Source organism: Tachysurus fulvidraco, chromosome 7, assembly GCF_022655615.1.
Source record: "Tachysurus fulvidraco isolate hzauxx_2018 chromosome 7, HZAU_PFXX_2.0, whole genome shotgun sequence".
Classification (NCBI taxonomy): Eukaryota; Metazoa; Chordata; class Actinopteri; order Siluriformes; family Bagridae; genus Tachysurus; species Tachysurus fulvidraco.
In genome coordinates, this window is record NC_062524.1 from 28,814,124 (window position 1) to 28,831,084 (window position 16,961).

Genomic DNA, 16,961 nt, shown 5'->3' on the forward strand with positions numbered 1-16,961 from the left:
ATGTGAAGGGCTAATGACGTAATATATAACTTTAACAAAGACCATTTCAACACTGTTATCTCATGATGCTCACGTATGTAACGTAAAGATAGGCTAATAACGTAATATATAACGTTTACAAACACCATTTCAACACGGTTCTTATTTCATACCAGGCCACAGGCACGTACAACATGCTAATAACGTAACATATAACGTTTACAAACACCATTTCAACACAGTTATCTCATGTCAACACTAATGCCGCCTTAAAACACGTTTTCTGTAATGTTTTAGCTTACTGGCTAATTAATAACAGTTTAAACGCTCTGTTGTATCATTTAATTGGTCTTACCTGAAACAATTAACCAGGAAAGTGCACAACATTGCTGCATTGATTGAGCATTTGATAGGTGACAACAACCTTCTGAGCCTTCCAGTAGCCACAGCATGCCCCTACTGAACCATATCGATGGGCCCATTAACCACTGATAACATCCATTGAAGAAGCACTTTTGTACACGCATGCAGGGATTCACTCAAAACACATGCTGATACCTAACATTGCATGAAAATTCTCATACCACACACAAATCAGCTCCTGAGAAGCACTTTTGTACACGCATGCAGGGATTCACTCAAAACACATGCTGATACCCAAGATTTTCCCGAGATTTCTGACATATACACACTGTGTCCTATCATGTTTCGGTGAAACAGCCCATTTCAAGCTTGTCAGATGTGTGCTTATGTAAGGTTTCACGAAAAAGCAGTAAAGAAAGGCGCTAGAGCACTGAGACTGCGGCACACAGTTTTTCAGCTCCTGAGAAGAACTTTTGTACAAGCATGCAGACATTCAGTCAAAACACATGCTGATTCCTAAGATTGCATGAAAATTCTCATGCCACACATAAATCAGATTTTCGCGTGTAAATCATATTTTGATCAACATATTGGCTTTTAATATGAACTATTATATTTTATGTTATTTAGCATAAAATAATGAACAAAAGCTTTTTTCCGAGATTTCTGACATATACACATATAAGTATCAGCATGTGTTTTGAATGAATCCCTGCATGCATGTACAAAAGTGCTTCTCAGTAGCTGAAAAGCCGTTTGCTGCAGTCTCAGCGCTCTAGCGCCTTCCTTTAATGCTTTTTTGTGAAACCTTATATATGCACACATCTGACAAGCTTGAAAAGGGCTGTTTCACCTTGTTTCCATGAAACATGATAGGACACAGTGTGTTTATGTCAGAAATCTCGGAAAAAACTTTTACATTATTTTATGCTAAATAATATAAAATATAATAGTTCTTATTAAAGGCCAATATGTTGGTTTACACTCGAAAATCTGATGATCTGTGTGTGGTATGAGCATTTTCATGCAATCTTAGGTATCAGCATGTGTTTTGAGTGAATCCCTGCATGCATGTACAGGAACTACATTCTGACAAAGTAATAACAAGGTATCAGAATCTGCTACCCATGTTAAAACTATAGCAACTACATTCTGACAAATTAATAATGACGTTTCATTCTGATAAAGTAAGAACAAACGTCTGGGAATCTGCTACTCATGTTAAAACAATAGGAACTAAATTCTTATGAAGTAAGTAACCTATCAGAATCTGCTACCCATTTTAAAACTATAAGAAGTTCATTCTCATAAAATAATAACAACATTTCAGAATCTGCCCCCCATGTTAAAACTTTAGAACTACATTCTGATTGTCACGGTGTGACACGGTGAGACAAAGGCGAGTGAGGATCCAAATGCAGTTTAAGGTTTTAATAAACAAAACACAAACAAACAGTAGGCAGGCAAAACAGATCGGGACACTGAACAGGAACAGAGGACGACACAGACCAAACACAAACAACGACCAACCACCGGGAAGTGAACAGACAGAGTAAATATAGTGGACAGGAGCCAATAACAAAGCAGAGACGATTAGAGACAAAGACAAGACACTTGGGGAAGAGATGGAATGTAATTAGTGTCCATGGTGAGCAATGAGTGGGCGGAGCAAAACAATTAACATCAGGGAGAGACGGCAGACAGAAACAAGGGGAAAACACAGACAGACACATTACACTGATGAAGTAATAACAACCTATCAGAATCTACTACCCATTTTTAAACTATAGGAACTACATTCTGATGAAGTAAGTAACGTGTCAGAATCCGATACCCATTTTAAAACTATAGGAACTACATTCTGATGAAGTAAGTAACATATCAGAATCTGCTACCCATTTTAAAACTTAAGGAACTACATTTTTACAAATTAATAATCTATCAGAATCTGCTTCCCACGATAAAACTATAGGAACTACATTCTTATTTGTGCTGCACGATTAATCAATATGACGCAAAATGCTGCGATTTCATGAAATAAACAAATAATAAATAAATGCATGTGTGGACCTGACAACCCATTCTCTCTGAAAGATGTTTCCTATAGTGTATGAAAGCCTATTTCATACACTACACCGCTATCCGCTAATAAAAAAAAAGTCCAGTGAGTTTCAGTTTAGGCAATGGCACGTTTGGCGCGTATGGTCATGTCGTGACTTTTTCCGGTGTGCAGCGCCGAACGGGTGAAGATGGATGCCCAGCAGACGGACACTGAAACTGGTGGCCAGAAAAAATGCTAAATCTGTTATATGTTGTGTTAATTTTTCCTCAGACGAGACGAGAGGAAATATGTTCAACAACCTTTGTTTTTTTCATGACTAAGACGAGACGATGACAAGACTGCACCACTTTCCAAAAACGCTGACTAAGACTAAATTAACATACATTATTGTTGACGAAAAAAGACGAGACGAAAATGTTTTGTATAAAATAAAAACTAAGATAAAATCTCTTCATTTTCGTCTACAATTGTCTTTGCTTTTTCATCAGCTGTTACGCTTTTAAAATAGTCTCATACGCCTGTGACTGCAACACGAAACTGCTGAACAATTTTATTGCTTCCGCTAAAGAAAATAGTGCGCTCCGTCTCTACGGTTAGAATCCTGTGTGTCCATGGCAACGCTCTGTTTTTCATGGCAACGGTGTGTTATAGTTAGCAGCGGTCTGTTATCACGAAATAAAATAGTGTGTGCGTAGAAAAAATAAAAAAATTGTTCACATGCCGCTCAAAAAAATAAAAATCCTGAGCGCAAGTTCACCATCTAGGCGGCTTTTTGTGTTAAATGATATTTCCTGTCGCTGCGCAGGCGCTTATATTGTATACGACAGTTTATGTCCCGATGACCCGTCTTTGTATTACGATTAAAAGTAGTATCAATAAAGTAAAAAATGTGATGTGCAGTCAAGTTCGAGTGTAGGAGTTTTTACAAGTTTTATAGCCTTGATATTGTTACTTATTCAAAAGTGGTGACAGAAAAAACTCAGCACCCCCAACCTGAAACCTCTCCCCACGCCCCTGTCACAATCACATCATAATCAAAATTAATAATAAGGCTTAAAAGCAAATGTATATGTAAGGGGATCAAGTTTAATAATTACATGTAATATTGCTCCAAATATCATCAATAACGGTGTGTGCAATAGCATGCATAACTTGCATTAAGTTGGAAATTTACTTTATATATATAAATATATAAATATAAATATATATATAAATATATATATAAATATATAAATATAAATATATATATAAATATATATATATATATATATATATACACACACACACACACACACACTCGCACCTACAGTTTTGATCTTAGGCTTTTCATTAATCAGCATTAATGTGTTATTTTAATTTGAAAAAGTTTTGCATTTGTTTGTTGTTGTTGCTAGGTTGAGTATGGAAATACAAATTTCAGCATTATCAGTAATCTGTGTGTGCATTTTCCTTGAGAACCAAGCAAGTTGACTCATGATACCATTTGTTTATTATATCGCAATCGCATATCGCAATCACAATATTGACCTCAATAATTGCAATGTCACATTTTCCCTAAATCGTGCAGCCCTAATTCTGATGAAGTGATCATTCTGTCAGGACCACTTTGTCAAATGAGAATTTATTAGATGAAGTATACAGATAGTGTTGGCGGTATGGTTGTGTTCGGGGCAGGAATCCACGTGCCCGTCTGTGCGCATGCATGGACCGAGCGCGGAGAGAAGCACTAGAAACTAGAACGGTACATTTCCTAAAGAAAATGTGAATGTGCTTGCACATGACGTCATTTCCCCTCATCGTGCTGAGTGTTTTGATATATGACATGTCCATGTTGTGCTAAATTTTTGATTTCGCTTATTTTGGGGGCGGGGCTACACGTGACGTCAGTTCCCCTCATCGTGCTGAGTGTTTTATGTTGTGTAACTGAGATATGGCTTCTTTATATTGAACTATGGTTCGTAAGGTGCACTACATGGTTGCTAGGGTATGGCTGCACAGTTACTATGGTTATATTTGCAGAATAGTTTCTCCCCTGCAACAAAAGAGCACACCTGAAAATCCATTTATCTTTTCCTGAAACAAGCGCCATGAAGATCTTGAACTAAAGCATCAATCAGTGATTTTACTGGGAAAAAATATAATCACGTTACAATAAGGATCATTAGTTCAAATGTAATGCATTAACTAACATTTACTAACCATGAGCAATAAATTATTGTATTTAGTAATCTTTGTTAAAATAAAGTTTATTCTTTGTTCATGTTAGTTCACAGTATATTAAGTAATGTTAACACGGTGTTAATAATGTATTAGTAAATGTTGAAATTAACATGAACAAAATGAATAAATGCTGTAGAAGTGCAGTTCATTATTAGTCCATGTTAAGTAATGTGGTAACTAACGTCAACTAATGAACCTTTATTATAAAGTTTTAGAAAAAAAACTGTCCAAGGGTGGATTCGAACCCCGAATCTCTGCATGCTAAACGAATTCGCTGCTAGGCCATCCAGGAACACGGGAAAGCTGTTGCGGTTTTATGTATTAATTCACCAATGTGAAGAATGGCGCGTCCAACAATACCCAAGCTTTATTATATTAAAGTCATTCTTATCATTCTTTGTGATATACGTGTCATATGTTTAAGAAATAATTATGTAATGTGAGGAGACAAAGAAAAAATGCGCTTAATTTTAATTAATGGGTGGCTCTTAAAAGAGCCGTTGCTGTTCTTAAAAGGACATTAGTTTAACGTGAAATAAAAAATTATAAAAACTACACTGATAGTTGAAAACAACAAAAAAGTTATACAAATGGCAGAAACAACATCATGTGTGACCGCCGTGCTGTCCAAGGCACGCCACGACTAGTTTTAAACATTAAACCTCTAAATACACGGTTGAATGTTATATTGTTTGAAAGCTTAGACTCTCGGGATTTTATTAAGCCCACACACAAGCATAATGCGATTTATAGCCATCATACTAATTTAATCCAAGTTGATAGTCACCGGAAATAGGCGGGTCTTACCTTTCGTCACTGGGGTAATATTTTCCAAAACAAATGCTTGTAAAAAAAAAATTCCCCAAGAGTCTAAGGAACTGGAATATGTAAGCCTTTTAATCCAAAACGCTTTAATCCAAAACACGTTTCTGGACGAAATCTGTAAACAGCAATCCACTTCCGTCCTTTGTTTTCGGCTCTCACTTTATTTTCAAAAACAAATGCTTGTAAAAAAAAATCCCCAAGAGTCTAAGGAACTGGAATATGTAAGGCTTTTAATCCAAAACGCTTTAATCCAAAATGCGTTTCTGACAGAAACACACAACAGTTCACTTCCGTCCTTTGTTTTCGGCTCTCACTTGTCCTAGGAGGCTTAAAAAACTACACTGCGCCGTCAGATTTGTAGTCCAGGGCCTAACGAATCAAACGAAAATCATGAAAATAGGGGGCGATCCCACAATATATATATATATATATATATATATATATATATATATATATATATATATATATATGAAATGAAACTGAAGCTCACTGTGAAATATAGCAACAAGCTTTAAAGACCTTTATACAGATTCACTGGTGTCTGCTGCCCTCTTTTGGATGTTAGCACATCTACAGAGAGATTTTAAGAATTCCCCATTCAAGTCTATGGGGAAAAAACACCCCTTTGAGCTTCCATACTGGGAATTCTGATCGCTTATAAAATCCATAGCACACCTCTCCTCAATGAGCCGGTCGATTTGACACCTCATTTATGGGTCTAGGACAAAAGCTGCGGGACAAGTTACGCGGCGAAAAAGTGTCCGGAAGAAGAAGCAGAATAATAATAATAACTAGAACGGTACATTTCCTAAAGAAAATGTGAATGTGCTTGCACGTGACGTCAGTTCCCTTCATCGTGCTGAGTGTTTTGATATATGATGTCCATGTTGTGCTAAATTTTTGATTTCGCTTATTTTGGGGGCGGGGCTACACGTGACATCAGTTCCCCTCATCGTGCTGAGTGTTTTATGTTGTGTAACTGAGATATGGCTTCTTTATATTAAACTATGGTTCGTAAGGTGCACTACATGGTTGCTAGGGTATGGCTGCACAGTTACTATGGTTATATTTGCAGACTAGTTTCTCACCTGCAACAAAAGAGCACACCTGAAAATCCATTTATCTTTTCCTGAAACAAGCGCCATGAAGATCTTGAACTAAAGCATCAAACAGTGATTTTACTGGGGAAAAATATAATCACGTTACAATAAGGATCATTAGTTCAAATGTAATGTATTAACTAACATTTACTAACCATGAGCAATAAATTATTGTATTTAGTAATCTTTGTTAAAATAAAGTTTATTCTTTGTTCATGTTAGTTCACAGTATATTAAGTAATGTTAACACGGTGTTAATAATGTATTAATAAATGTTGAAATTAACATGAAAAAAAATGAATAAATGCTGTAGAAGTGCAGTTCATTATTAGTTAATGTTAAGTAATGTGGTAACTGATGTCAACTAATGAACCTTTATTATAAAGTGTTAGAAAAAAAAATTGTACAAAGGGTGGATTCGAACAGTGAAACTCTTGCATGCTAAACAGAACCGCTATCCCCTACTCCATGCAGGAACACGAGAAAGCCTTTGCGGTTTTATGTATTAATTCAATAATGTGAAGAATGGCGCGTCTAACATTACCCAAGCTTTATTACATTAAAGTCATTCTTATCATTCTTTGTGATATACATGTGTCATATGTTTAAAAAATAATTATGTTAATGTGAGGAGACAAATAAAAAATGCGCTGAATTAATGGGTGGCCGGCGCGAAAGAGGGAAGGTGGTGAATGGTGTCAGACGAGGTTTTTGGAAAGCACTTTGAAACGGTGAGTGTAAATAGTCTAATATATAGAAATCTTTCTGACAATAAATGATTACTCTAAAACCGATGTTCGTTTAATGTTAATAAGTTTACTAAATGTTAATAAGTACTAGTTTTTTCTCATTTGCTATCTGTTCACAGTAACATGAGCTATTATGTCAGGTCACATTTAATAACGTTAGCCAGTGTTATATTTTCGTATTTTGCTGGCATAACGCTAGCTTATGTCTGAGGTGATTTTTTTTTCGTCGGTTCATACAAGCGTGTATGAATGTACACGTGCTTGTTGCTAACGCTAGCATATGTCTGAGGTGATTTTTTTCCGTTGGTTCATATAAGCGTGTATGAATGTACACGTGCTTGTTGCGCTCGCTAGCATATGTCTGAGGTGATTTATTTCGTTGGTTCATATAAGCGTGTATGAATGTACACGTGCTTGTTGCGCTCGCTAGCATATGTCTGAGGTGATTTATTTCGTTGGTTCATATAAGCGTGTATGAATGTACACGTGCTTGTCGCTAACGCTAGCATATGTCTCAGGTGTATTAAAAATAACCGTTCAAAAATGTGTTTCTTAAAGTTTCTTTTGAAACTTATTATTTTTTGTTTGTTTCTAGTAGCAACTTAAACTGTTTAAAAGATGTAGTCATTAGCAGATCTTCAATAACAGTGAAAGTGATGGAAAAACATGTACCATTTCCTTGCCTACATCAAGATTGCCTGTGCACATTTAACTAAATTAATGCACTTAAGTTCCACTTGTCTAAGATTCCAAGTTTAATGCTTTATTGTTCAAGAATGTATTTTCCTCTATACACTGTATTGTTAACATTGTGAACTTGAGTACATTGCAGTGTTACCTGTTTTTTTGTCAACAATAAAAATAAAAAGATATTGTTTAATTTCTTATGAGGTATGAGGTGAACAAGGAAACACTTATTTCAGACTTCAAAATCAGGTGGCCTGCTCTTTTCAAAATAGAAGAGGTAAGTGAATGTTTTTAAGTGAAATTTGTTTGTTGTTAGACTATATGGGTGTTTTGGTAACATTACTTTTCATGTGTTTGTAGATTTGTGCAGAATTTCAGAGAATTACAACAATTCCATTGGCATTCCAAGCTGGAAGGATACTCCGGAAAGCTGATGAAGATCTTTGCAAACAGAGGAGGAGTAATTGGACAAAAAATTAAACACCTCTTGGTGCCCACTACACAGGTATGAAAATCCAGGCTCAATAAAATCATAGGTTTAAAGGGTTAGTTCACCCAAACAATGAAATTTCTGTGTTCAAATATTGAATTGCATATCTATGTCCAAGAGGGTCCATATTCAGATGTTCAGATATTGAACCACTTTTGCATGTCCACAGACGTCCATAAGGTGTCCTAGTCAGATGTTCAAATTGAACCCATTTTGCATGTCCATATGTCCCAAAAGGTTCCTAGTCAGACAGATGTTTCATGTATAACACTACGTTTTATGGATAATGCTCTGCATAGTTTAGCTCAAACTTGCCATAGCACAACAGCCTGGAATTTTAAAACTTTGTTCTTACTTGAAAATCTTTAGACTGATGACATCGAAGTGAAGAGAGAGTGTATAATCAAAGCTCTTTGTGCCTACCTAAATGAAGAACCTACCAGACTGTTTCAGGAGTGTTTTGTGAGTATATGCTTTTTAAAATGGATTCTAAATGCTTTTTTTTTTTAAAGCTGATAAACAGGAATTTAAGAGTAATGTGTTTTTTAAATACCCACTCTAGGATACAGACAATGCCACTGCACAGGAGGCGATCCAGGAGACTGAGATGGGGATTTATGTCACACGGCTTGAAGGTGCAGAAATGGAAGATAGCCTAGGAGATGTTGGAGTGGTGTTGGAGGGACATCTTCAAAACCTTTGCAGTGTCCCATATGCAGCAGCCATGTTAATGGGACTAATATATGGACTAAATCTATGCTACCCTCCTGAATTGAGGTACACTTTCAAAGCACTTCAAAAGTTGATCTTGGAGCTTGATGGCGATAAGTTGTCAAACAAAGTGCGCAAACTAAAGAGCAAGCTCTTCTGTGTTTAAGGACTGTTCCTTGGATGCCAAAATGTTAATGTTGTGTTTATAAAAAAAAAAAAAAAAAAAAAAAAGTGCAGGTCACTTTATGTTCAAAATTGTTACACTTTCAAGTTATTTTGAAATTATTTTGTAACTCTCTCTTAACTGATAGCTTCCAACAGGAAGATCCTGTACATGATTTTTAATCTTTTTGCAAACCATTGCTTCGCAGTCGTATGAAACAGTAATGTAAGTCAATATCGAGACAAAAACTTACAAAAACAGCTGGATATTATTTTCAACATGAGTTTGAATTTGACCTATTAATTTTGTCAGTTTTAAGGGTTCATTATTTCCAATGCATACTCACACTCGTGCAACATTAAGTCCTAGCTTCATTTTCATGAGGTCTAGAAAGCAAAATGAATCTAGATTTGTTTTTCTTCTTCCCCTAATCAGAGTTGTGGTTTAAATTGTTACACTTTCAAGCTGCCTATTTGGTGCTTAGTTCATCTGTTAATTTCCATAAAAGATTTCTAGTTCATTTTAGCAGTGATTTATGGCATTTAATAATTGTTAGACATTGTTACACTATCTGGACATTTTGGTTGCATGTTGGATTTCTTTTTTTTTTTTTTACTTCTTGTAAATGAATTTTATTTAATTGTAGCTATCTTGTTCGCCGAGTTTTAATTTTCACCTTCTGACTTTGTTTTTGAATCAAAAGACTGCAAAGTTATTTTAGACAATCTTATTTTGCATAACAATTTTGCACATGTTCAAAGATTCTTTAATATATTGACTGAGCAGGCTGTCTCTTACGGGTCGTCAAAGTCACCACTAGGGGATGGCCCAGAAACAAGCTTCAATTCAATTTTAAAGCATCAAATCCTCCAAAAACACGAAAAAACCTATTTACCTAGTAAAGTTTATACTCTCAATAATTTTTTAAGCCCACACACAAAGCACAATATGATTCACAGCCTTCATACAATTAGAAAAAAATTTGACAAAACTGACCTAGGTGGCGCCAGACCGGTTTTTCCCTTACCTTTAGACGCGTCTCTTTCTTCAACACAAATATTCCAACACAAATAATCCACAAAAATCCACACAGGTCCAAGGAATTGAAATCTGTAAGCCTTTTAATCCAAAACGCTCTGGTCGCGCCGCAAATATTCCGTTAGTGTTCTGAAAACTGGAAACAGAAGTGCGCTATCATCTCGTTTTGCCGCTCTAACTTCTCATTGGGATATTCAAAAATTCAAAGTCTACGTCACATTTATAGCCCAGGTCCAACGAATCAAATAAGCCCTCATTTGAGCCAATCGGTGCTTGTATGGCAGAGATAGACGGCTGAGAAGCCAATGATGGCATGACCTCATTTTTGGGAACCCGCCTTTGACTGACAATTACTCCTTCCAATAGCAATGAAATGGGCTGGGACCTATACAGCTGTTTAGCCAATAAGCAGACGATTCCAGCGCTATGCAGCATGCCTTATGCCTGTGTCTGCGTGAACTGGATGCGCAGAAGAATTCTTGCGTAATCCCTGACTTTTTGTCCCTCTCACAGCTCAGGGTGTCAAGTTACAGGCCTGTTTTCACACCAGAGTGATAGAGAGAGAGTCTATGCTTGTTTATGGCCTTTCAGACTGAGCATGCAGCCTTTTATTTCAAAGTTATATAGTAAACAAGTACACAAAAACGCTGCACCAGACGACCATGTCCGTAGAAAAATATTTTTATTGAAGCCATTTTTGGGTCTTTTGACTTGAAATTTTTTTTGGTGAAAGCCAAGACATGTGGCTATGACCCTCGGTTGTTATTTGGTCCCTAGCATGTTCCAGAAAAATAAGATTAATCAGTTTATCAGGTAAACAACCCAGGTGGACAGGAAAACCTGCATTCTAACCCCTGTAACTTTGTGCCAGTAAGGCCTAGAATCAATCTGAAACTAGTTTCTAGTTTTTGAAACTAGAGAATCTCTTCTTTCAAATGAGACCAGGCTCACTCATGTGTGTCAAAGTATGTGGGAGCTGTACCACTTTTTGTTGGGTAGGTCATGTAGGCGAAAAACCTGCAAAAGGGGGGCAATGAAAGTTCCTACTTTTCTCACACTTCTGTGATTGCAGCTTTTTACTTTTGCCTTTAATCAGCTTTTAATCTTTCACGTTTGCCTTTCTATCACCACTCTGTTTGAAACCTAAAATTACAACTTGCTTGCAGAGTTATTTTTCTAAACATGGATGATAAGTAATGTAATAACAAGTCATATAGATATTTTCCACCAAATTTATCACATTAAATCTCCAGTTTGTGTTTATTTAGATTCATTTAAAGTCACCATTATGGTGATTTACCGGTTCCGTTAGTTAGGCATTTGTCTCTTGACCTTCACTGAACTAACTCTCCTCTTTTAGCAATTGCAACAATATTTTTTAAGACTATAGAGGAAAAAACTATGTCATCTAGATTGATTGTTTATATGTTATGCGGCCTATTATTTAAACATGAAATGATAAAAGAACACTAAAGAGATAAAGCACATAAAAGTGATTGCTCTAATGCAAATGACACTGTATTGAATAAGACTGCTGTAATGTGCTAGTTTTTTTTTTTTTTTTTTAGCTTTTTTTAACACTTTGGATACAAATCTCAACAATGGTGACAGTAAATGGTAAGAAAGTTGCACAATTTTGTAATGTCACTGCATGATGGGACTTGTGAATTAGTTTTCTACAATCCTGGTACCCAGCATGCATTGCGGCATGAAGCTTTGTTGTTGATTGTCACCATTGTTGCGTTTCATAGGCGGATTGAAGTGTCCCTAAAGGTCACGGAGAATGTACTGTTTTTTTTTAATTAAAGGAAATGTCCATAAACAAAACAGAGAGAAAGTTCTGGTAATTTTCTGCCAGGACATTTTCCCTTTTTTACAGTTTTTTTTTTATTTTTTTTTACAGTGTACATAACAGACAGATAAGCAAGACAGACAGGTTTTATTTTTCCAAGTTCCAAGCGATAAAAAGCAGATAAACAATATAAGCAATCAGCCTTATTGTCTTACAGTGTGGAAAACGTCATTTTTACAGGCTAACTTTGCGTTTTAATATTAAACTAAATTTTCCTCATCGCTTCAGACATGTAAACATGGTAATTAGTAACGTTATGCTGGGAAAAAAAAAAAAAAAAAAAAGCAGGTGACGGTGGGCTGGTGCTTCGGTGCCCAGACTGGCAAAGCTGGTCAAGCTCGTTTTCCAGCCTGAACAGCTAAGTCCAGCTTGACCAACCTAAATAGTATCTCATGTCACAAACTTTAATATATAACGTTTAAAAACACCATTTCAGCAAGGTTTCTTATTTCATACCAGGCCACAGGCACGTACAACATGCTAATAAAGTTAATGCTCACGTATGTGAAGGCTAATGACGTAATATATAACTTTAACAAAGACCATTTCAACACTGTTATCTCATGATGCTCACGTATGTAACGTAAAGAATAGGCTAATAACGTAATATATAACGTTTACAAACACATTTCAACAAGGTTCTTATTTCATACCAGGCCACAGGCACGTACAACATGCTAATAACGTAACATATAACGTTTACAAACACCATTTCAACACAGTTATCTCAATGTCAACACTAATGCCGCCTTATAAAACAGCGTTTTCTTGTAATGTTTTTAGCTTACTGGCTAATTAATAACAGTTTAAAACGCTCTGTTGTATCATTTAATTGGTCTTACCTGAAACAATTAACCAGGAAAGTGCCAACATTGCTGCATTGATTGAGCATTTGATAGGTGACAACAACCTTCTGAGCCTTCAGTAGCCACAGCATGCCCCTACTGACCATATCGATGGGCCCATTAACCACTGATGACATCCATTGAAGAAGCACTTTTGTACACGCATGCAGGGATTCACTCAAAACACATGCTGATACCTAACATTGGATGAAAATTCTCATACCACACACAAATCAGCTCCTGAGAAGCACTTTTGTACACGCATGCAGGGATTCACTCAAAACACATGCTGATACCCAAGATTTTCCCGAGATTTCTGACATATACACACTGTGTCCTATCATGTTTCGGTGAAACAGCCCATTTCAAGCTTGTCAGATGTGTGCTTATGTAAGGTTTCACGAAAAAGCAGTAAAGAAAGGCGCTAGAGCACTGAGACTGCGGCACACAGTTTTTCAGCTCCTGAGAAGAACTTTTGTACATGCATGCAGGGATTCACTCAAAACACATGCTGATACCTAAGATTGAATGAAAATTCTCATACCACACACAAATCATCAGATTTTCGAGTGTAAATCATATTTTTATCAACATATTGGCCTTTAATATGAACTATTATATTTTATGTTATTTAGCATAAAATAATGTAAAATAGCTTTTTTCCGAGATTTCTGACATATACACATATAAGTATCAGCATGTGTTTTGAATGAATCCCTGCATGCATGTACAAAAGTGCTTCTCAGTAGCTGAAAAGCCGTTTGCTGCAGTCTCAGCGCTCTAGCGCCTTCCTTTAATGCTTTTTTGTGAAACCTTATATATGCACACATCTGACAAGCTTGAAAAGGGCTGTTTCACCTTGTTTCCATGAAACATGATAGGACACAGTGTGTTTATGTCAGAAATCTCGGAAAAAACTTTTACATTATTTTATGCTAAATAATATAAAATATAATAGTTCTTATTAAAGGCCAATATGTTGGTTTACACTCGAAAATCTGATGATCTGTGTGTGGTATGAGCATTTTCATGCAATCTTAGGTATCAGCATGTGTTTTGAGTGAATCCCTGCATGCATGTACAGGAACTACATTCTGACAAAGTAATAACAAGGTATCAGAATCTGCTACCCATGTTAAAACTATAGCAACTACATTCTGACAAATTAATAATGACGTTTCATTCTGATAAAGTAAGAACAAACGTCTGGGAATCTGCTACTCATGTTAAAACAATAGGAACTAAATTCTTATGAAGTAAGTAACCTATCAGAATCTGCTACCCATTTTAAAACTATAAGAAGTTCATTCTCATAAAATAATAACAACATTTCAGAATCTGCCCCCCATGTTAAAACTTTAGAACTACATTCTGATTGTCACGGTGTGACACGGTGAGACAAAGGCGAGTGAGGATCCAAATGCAGTTTAAGGTTTTAATAAACAAAACACAAACAAACAGTAGGCAGGCAAAACAGATCGGGACACTGAACAGGAACAGAGGACGACACAGACCAAACACAAACAACGACCAACCACCGGGAAGTGAACAGACAGAGTAAATATAGTGGACAGGAGCCAATAACAAAGCAGAGACGATTAGAGACAAAGACAAGACACTTGGGGAAGAGATGGAATGTAATTAGTGTCCATGGTGAGCAATGAGTGGGCGGAGCAAAACAATTAACATCAGGGAGAGACGGCAGACAGAAACAAGGGGAAAACACAGACAGACACATTACACTGATGAAGTAATAACAACCTATCAGAATCTACTACCCATTTTTAAACTATAGGAACTACATTCTGATGAAGTAAGTAACGTGTCAGAATCCGATACCCATTTTAAAACTATAGGAACTACATTCTGATGAAGTAAGTAACATATCAGAATCTGCTACCCATTTTAAAACTTAAGGAACTACATTTTTACAAATTAATAATCTATCAGAATCTGCTTCCCACGATAAAACTATAGGAACTACATTCTTATTTGTGCTGCACGATTAATCAATATGACGCAAAATGCTGCGATTTCATGAAATAAACAAATAATAAATAAATGCATGTGTGGACCTGACAACCCATTCTCTCTGAAAGATGTTTCCTATAGTGTATGAAAGCCTATTTCATACACTACACCGCTATCCGCTAATAAAAAAAAAGTCCAGTGAGTTTCAGTTTAGGCAATGGCACGTTTGGCGCGTATGGTCATGTCGTGACTTTTTCCGGTGTGCAGCGCCGAACGGGTGAAGATGGATGCCCAGCAGACGGACACTGAAACTGGTGGCCAGAAAAAATGCTAAATCTGTTATATGTTGTGTTAATTTTTCCTCAGACGAGACGAGAGGAAATATGTTCAACAACCTTTGTTTTTTTCATGACTAAGACGAGACGATGACAAGACTGCACCACTTTCCAAAAACGCTGACTAAGACTAAATTAACATACATTATTGTTGACGAAAAAAGACGAGACGAAAATGTTTTGTATAAAATAAAAACTAAGATAAAATCTCTTCATTTTCGTCTACAATTGTCTTTGCTTTTTCATCAGCTGTTACGCTTTTAAAATAGTCTCATACGCCTGTGACTGCAACACGAAACTGCTGAACAATTTTATTGCTTCCGCTAAAGAAAATAGTGCGCTCCGTCTCTACGGTTAGAATCCTGTGTGTCCATGGCAACGCTCTGTTTTTCATGGCAACGGTGTGTTATAGTTAGCAGCGGTCTGTTATCACGAAATAAAATAGTGTGTGCGTAGAAAAAATAAAAAAATTGTTCACATGCCGCTCAAAAAAATAAAAATCCTGAGCGCAAGTTCACCATCTAGGCGGCTTTTTGTGTTAAATGATATTTCCTGTCGCTGCGCAGGCGCTTATATTGTATACGACAGTTTATGTCCCGATGACCCGTCTTTGTATTACGATTAAAAGTAGTATCAATAAAGTAAAAAATGTGATGTGCAGTCAAGTTCGAGTGTAGGAGTTTTTACAAGTTTTATAGCCTTGATATTGTTACTTATTCAAAAGTGGTGACAGAAAAAACTCAGCACCCCCAACCTGAAACCTCTCCCCACGCCCCTGTCACAATCACATCATAATCAAAATTAATAATAAGGCTTAAAAGCAAATGTATATGTAAGGGGATCAAGTTTAATAATTACATGTAATATTGCTCCAAATATCATCAATAACGGTGTGTGCAATAGCATGCATAACTTGCATTAAGTTGGAAATTTACTTTATATATATAAATATATAAATATAAATATAAATATATATATATATAAATATAAATATATATATAAATATATATATATATATATATATATACACACACACACACACACACACTCGCACCTACAGTTTTGATCTTAGGCTTTTCATTAATCAGCATTAATGTGTTATTTTAATTTGAAAAAGTTTTGCATTTGTTTGTTGTTGTTGCTAGGTTGAGTATAGAAATACAAATTTCAGCATTATCAGTAATCTGTGTGTGCATTTTCCTTGAGAACCAAGCAAGTTGACTCATGATACCATTTGTTTATTATATCGCAATCGCATATCGCATCACAATATTGACCTCAATAATTGCAATGTCACATTTTCCCTAAATCGTGCAGCCCTAATTCTGATGAAGTGATAATTCTGTCAGGACCACTTTGTCAAATGAGAATTTATTAGATGAAGTATACAGATAGTGTTGGCGGTATGGTTGTGTTCGGGGCAGGAATCCACGTGCCCGTCTGTGCGCATGCATGGACCGAGCGCGGAGAGAAGCACTAGAAACTAGAACGGTACATTTCCTAAAGAAAATGTGAATGTGCTTGCACATGACGTCATTTCCCCTCATCGTGCTGAGTGTTTTGATATATGA

At 36.2% G+C, this 16,961-nt stretch overlaps 1 protein-coding gene across 1 annotated transcript in view; it reads right to left on the reverse strand.

Moving 5' to 3' along the window:
- Positions 1-13,101, reverse strand: part of LOC113636439 — a 34,420-nt gene extending 21,319 nt beyond the window's left edge. The window contains exon 1 of the mRNA XM_047815849.1: positions 13,082-13,101. The gene's annotated coding sequence lies outside the window, so the exon portion shown is untranslated. The remainder of the gene's footprint in view (positions 1-13,081) is intronic.
- Positions 13,102-16,961: the final 3,860 nt, after the last annotated feature.